Genomic DNA, 6,208 nt, shown 5'->3' on the forward strand with positions numbered 1-6,208 from the left:
TCATTTTTAGTTCTAGAGATCGAACCTCGATTTCGAGACTTCTGAGATTTTGATAATGAATTATAGGAGTAATCTAGAAAGTTTGGTCTAATTTCATCAAGTCGCGATTGAGTTTTTAGCGCAAAACATGAGTTAATTGTTTAATGAACGAAATTGGTATTGTATTGAGTAAATGAGCTCTAAATTGAGTTTCGATTGAAGGAATAGGTTCGTATTATTATTTGTGACTCATAGGAACAAGAATCGTTGAATTCCAAAAGTGATTAAATTTAATGATTCCATGGTTATTTTAATCAAGTATTAGTGAATCAAATGGAAGAAATTGGAGAAAATTTGTAAACTTTTCAAAAACGAAAATTCTAGATTTGGAGGTCGATTCGTTATCGAAATTTGATAAAATTGGTATGGTTGAACTCGTATCGGAATGAGTTGTTGGATTTGTGAGTTTTTTGGAATCCGTGCACGTGGGCCCGAGGGCGATTTGTCAACTTTTCGAGCAGAGTTAGGAATTTATCTAAATTGAATTGTTGCGAGTATTAGAGCCTATATTTATGGATTTTCTCATTTCTTGGCTAGTTTTGGAGCGTTGCGCATCGATTTGAGTCGTCGAAAGGGCTTGGAAGCCGGTTATGGAACCTAAGAGTGAGGTGAGTCTCCTTTCTAACCTTGTAAGAGGGATTTTCCCCATAGGTGAATTAATTGGATTTGTGCTCCTATTTGTGGGGGCTACGTACGCGCGAGGTGACGAGAGTCCGTGCGTAACTACTATTATGTTTAAGTCCGGGTAGTCTAGGACCCAAAAGCATGCTATACTTGGAATATTTGTAATCTTATTGATAGTTTGAATTGCTTAAATCACATCTAATTCGTAAATGAATTTCTAAAAAAATTAAATTTTATTTTCTTGAATTGTTAAAAGAGAATTGACTTTTCTTTGGATAATTATTCCCTGATGAATTCTTGATTGATTGATTGTTGTGTTTATTTATATTTGACCACGTCGCATGTATGATTCGCGAGCGGGGTAATAGATGCATCTATGGTTCGCGCCATTTGACACTCTAGCAGTGCACAGTTTAAATATTGATGGATCGGGACGTACATCTTCGACATGATTTGTGCATGCTTGCATTGCTTGCCTTGAGATTTATAGATGTTGATATTTGCTCTCTCCGACTTGAGAATAAGTGTATAAATGATGAAAAGGAATTTGGGAATTTCCTATAAACGAAAGAATTGTTTACTTGCTTAATTCTATTGAATTACAATCCTGTTATAAAAATTGTCGATTTATTATATTATGGACGTATCATTATTGGACCACTAGTAAGTGTCGAAGTCGACCTCTCGTCTCTACTTCTTCGAGATTAGACGGGATACTTACTGGGTACACGTTATTTTCGTACTCATGCTACACTTGCTGTGCATTTTTGTTGCACAGGCACATGTATTCCTAATGGCCTACTAGGCGTAGTAGCATGGATGATACAGGGACTAGGTGAGCTGCATTTCTCGAGGCGACCCGCAACCAGTATAGTCTCTTTCAGTGTATTGTATTTACTTTCTGTCCAATTTGTATTCCGGACAGTTATTGTACTTTATTCGATTCCTTAGTAATTGCTCATGCACTTGTGACACCGGGTTCTGGGATGTCAATGGGAGTAGTCAGTATTTTGAAATTGTTAAAGATATTATTATTTATTCAGTGAAATTTGTTCTTTATTGTTTAAATGTATAAAAGAAGTGAATTTAGAAATATCTAAAACGAGAAATTACTAGTTATTTAGTGTTGGCTTGCCAGACAATGGTGTCCGGTGCCATTATGACCCTTAGTGGATTTTGGGTCGTGACAACATGGTATCAGAGCACTAGGTTCACTTAGGTCTCACGAGTCATGAGCAAGTCTAGTAGAGTCTTGCGGATTGGTACGAAGATATCTGTACTTATCTTCGAGAGTCTACAAGGCAGTTAGGAGCACTTTCTTTCTTGATTCCTCATTGTGCGGTTTGATTCCTTTGAGGCTTATGCCTTTGTTTATTTCCTACTCAATCTTATACGATGTGAAGCACTTGCTATATCGATCGAGAATTGAGAAATTGTAATGGTACTATAGATATGGTGCAGGATGTTCCTCCCTACTTATTTGATTGGGCTATTATCGTCGCCTTTCGGAAGGTCGTTCTGTCGTTTCTGCTCAGTATCAGTATTACCTAAGGTTTTGAGATTTGGCATTAATTGTTATGACGATTCGTGCATTACTATCGCACAGTATTGGTGTAATGGTAGGATGCTTGTCTATGCGTCGAAATAGTGAATGGCTTAGAAAGATGTTTACTCAGTACATGATTTAGAGATTTGGTATTTTATTCCCGGCGGGGGAAAAGCAATCAGGCTAAGAATGTTCAGATTTGGGTTGATGGAGTAACGAGGCTTGGTATGTGCGAACGTGGTGGAATTTTCATCTGTGATGAGATGTCGTTATCCTTGTTGAATGTACTAAGCTTGCCGGTGTTAAGACCTTCTACGATTCGCCCTTAGGGCTGGATATTGTAAGATAGTATTGGAGAAACGACTGTCAGAGATCGCGGGGTACGGTGGTTCAGGATTGAATGCGTATTTCTAATGCTGACGGCTCGAGAGAGACGATTCTCGGAAAGGTTTAATAGCTAGTAGCGGTCTGTTGGTTCAAGTTCTACCAAGATAGATTTTGATCTAAGGCATTTGCTAAGCAGCAAAGGATGAGGAAGGACGTGCGGGAAGTGTCACGAGGTGGTTAAACTTCTAGAAGGCCAGGTGTAAGAAGTGGAGGTCGAGTAGTTTCTAAAAGAGGTGAGTCTGCCCAAATTGGGAGAGTGGCAGAGTAGTATGTGGATTCAGTGGATGGATAACTACACCCTTGAGGAAAATTTGGAGTGATTTGGGGAGTTTTAGTGGACAGTGGCTGGGTCTACGGACTTAATTTGAAATATCAGCTATTATTCGGCGGGAGATTTGATATGACGGAAAGGAGCTGCTTGATATGAAGGAGGATACAACATAACTTTGAATTGGAAGATATTGTCGCACATTTAGTTGTTGTCCACGAGGAGTGAATGGACTTGTGCAACTAGTGAATTGATGAATATAAAATATTTACTTGTTATATATTATTAATATTCTACTTTAAATAATATACTTAAATTTATATTTAGTGTTTTGCCTCTTTCTAACTATTTTTGCAGAAAAAAAAGATTAAACATAACAGAAGGAAAAGACAAAATACTCGATGAAAGTCTGCTCTGGCAAGCATAAGAATTGAGATGGGAAACGGAAGCCTATAATTGAAGTTCAGATACATCGAAGCTCCTATCTTGGACGTGTCCAAGCTCATGTCTTCAGACGTATCCAAGCTCATGTCTTCAGACACATCCAAGCTCATGTCTTCAGACACATCCAAGCTCACTCTTCAGACGTGTCCAAGCTTATTCCTTGGACGCGTCTAATCATTTAATGCTTGCAAGATTTATCTATAAATAGAATGCAATTTGGCATCGGAAGAGGGAAGAAGGGGGGAGAACTACTTTATCTAAACTTTGGTTTTAACTTCCTTCTTTAATTATTTTATTTTCTTCTTATTAGTTTTTGGATTTTCTAAGAGTATTGGAAATATTCTAGAATTCCTTTTTGTTGTGAGATTTAAATACTCCATAATGGAGTAATCTCTTTTGTTGGGATAGTTGATGAAGTTTGATATATATTTTTATAATATTATTTCAGTTTTAATACATCCTTGGCTTGAAATTTTCATTGTATAATTCATACTGTGCTGAAATAATAGTTTCTATCTAATCATTATTATCACTTCTATATATTTTATTTAAGTTATTCTTATATTAATTTTGTAATTCTCACGGAGCAAAATTAATATATAGTAACCAATGAATAAAATAGTAGAGTGAGAATAATATTTTGTAAATCTCTTATTTCAAATCTATAATCTTGTTTGTCTCAGTTTTAATTCTCACGGAGGAATTGTTATAGGCAAGATTACTAATTTTTAGTAAAAATATTCTCATGAAGTTTTTACTACCTTTTAGCACAATTCAAGCAAGAAAATATTTCGTTTTTGATCGTCACTAGTTTTAACTCAATTAATTGCATAACCTCACGGAGTGCTATTAATTAACTTGTTCTTAGTGAGAAAATATAATTGTATTAGCAATAAGCAATTATTCTTTGGAGAAATACATGTAGAAATTGAGATTTTATTGTAATTATATTATCAAGTGAATTCAACGATTCCCAACTCTTTTTACATTATAAATCTTTCAGAAATTGTTTGCTTTGCTTTAATTAATTAACAAGTTTTAAAGCTCATCTTTCATCAATTTGGTTCTCTCAAATAGTAGTAAAAATATTAAAAGTCTGTAGTCTAGATTAACCAATCTCTATGGGACGATATCATAAACTATACTAGAATTTGACTGAGTACGAGCAGAAAAATCCTATGCACATTGGTCTCGTCAAATTTTTGACACCGTTACCGGGGATTGGCATACGTCTACTTCAGATTAAATATTTTGTTACTAATTTGAGAATTTATTATTATAATTATTACTATTAATAATAATATTATTATTATTTCTGTCAGTATTCTCACTATCTACTGTTAAGTTCTTCTACCTACTACTTCTATCATTAGTTTTCCTTAAGTATATTTAGTACAATATTACTAGTACTATCTTTACTTATACTTAATATATATTATCGTACTTTTTTTTCAACTAACTATTTTTGTTATTTTTGAAAATTTCTTTAGTTATTTTTAGTAATGCTTTAGAAATTAGTGTTACTTTATTATTATTTTTCTTCTCTTTAAAATTTTAGGTAGTTTATGACCCGCTCTTCTTAAAGAAAGTTGGCTAGTTACGATCCAGAAATTGAAAAATCTCTTCGATTGTGCAGGAAAGGACAAACAATATCTTCTCAAAGTATAGCTCGTGAAGGTATGGAGAATCGAGAAGTAGAAGACATTCAACTACCAGTCCATGTGGAGGATCAGTTTGATGAAGTAGCACCAAGGCCAGGAAACAGAATCCTAAGGGATTATGCTAGACCTGACCGCTTCAATTGCGAATCTAGTGTCAGAAAACCTCCAGTGGCAGCCAACAACTTTGAAATCAAGACTGGCCTGATTCAAACGATTCAACAGTCTTGCATCTTCAATGAAGACGCAAGTGAAGATCCACACAGTCATTTAATTGACTTTTTGGAACTTGTTGAAACAACTAAGTATAATGAAGTACCTCCTGAAGCTATCAAGTTTAGGCTATTTCCTTTCTCTTTAAAAAGAAGATAGATGCCAAGACTTGGTTGAGAAGTTTGCCACAAGGTTCCATCACCACATGGGATCAAATGACTCAGAAATTTTTAAACAAATATTTTTCCCCTGCTAAAACCACAAAGTTAAGACAAGACATCTCTAATTTCTTGCAGACTGACACTATGTCAGTTTATTAAGCTTGGGAAAGATTAAAATCAATGTTAAGAAAATGCCCACACCATGACATTCTTGAACATATGCAGTTGTATATTTTTTATCACGGGTTAAAATCCTCTTCTAGAAATGTGATTGATGCAGCTGCAGGAGGTTCTATAATGGAAAAAACCACAGAGGAAGCATTGCAATTGTTGAACGAGATTTCTGAGAATGACATCCAATGGCCATCTGAGCGTATAATCATCAAAAAGGCTGCTACGGTAAATTATGTTGATGCTTTAAATACACTAACACAACAAATTGTTTCTTTGGCACAAAAGTTTGAAGCATTTCAAGTGAATACACAATAACCAAGTCAATCTGAGGTTTGTGACATGTGTAGAGGAAACTATCTGAACCATGAATGTCAAGCAAACAATCATAATGACGAACATGTCCATTCTGTCGGTTATAAACCGTACCCTTTTGGGAGTCCTATGGCACAAAAGCATCCAGGATTTCAATGGAGCAATCCAAATGGTGCAGAGAACTCTCAAAGCTTCCAGAAGAAACAAATACAGGTCTACCCGGATACCAGAATCCAAACCGTGGTCAATCAAACTTCAGACCTTATCAGCAAGCAACTCCATATCAGCAAAGGCCTCAACAAGCTCATTCAAGTCTTGATGATCTTTTGTATAAGTACATTAAGGTCACTGATGAAAAGATCGAGAGCCAAAATTCATCCCT

At 35.4% G+C, this 6,208-nt stretch overlaps 1 non-coding gene across 1 annotated transcript; it reads right to left on the minus strand.

Annotated features, from left to right (window-relative positions):
* Nucleotides 1-5,442: 5,442 nt before the first annotated feature.
* LOC138880606 (small nucleolar RNA R71) lies at nt 5,443-5,549 on the minus strand. The gene has a single exon (XR_011403335.1). It is a non-coding gene; the product is annotated as a small nucleolar RNA R71 (small nucleolar RNA).
* Between the last annotated feature and the right edge of the window lie 659 nt (nt 5,550-6,208).

The sequence above is a fragment of the Nicotiana sylvestris genome, chromosome 10 (genome assembly GCF_000393655.2).
Source record: "Nicotiana sylvestris chromosome 10, ASM39365v2, whole genome shotgun sequence".
Taxonomy (NCBI): Eukaryota; Viridiplantae; Streptophyta; class Magnoliopsida; order Solanales; family Solanaceae; genus Nicotiana; species Nicotiana sylvestris.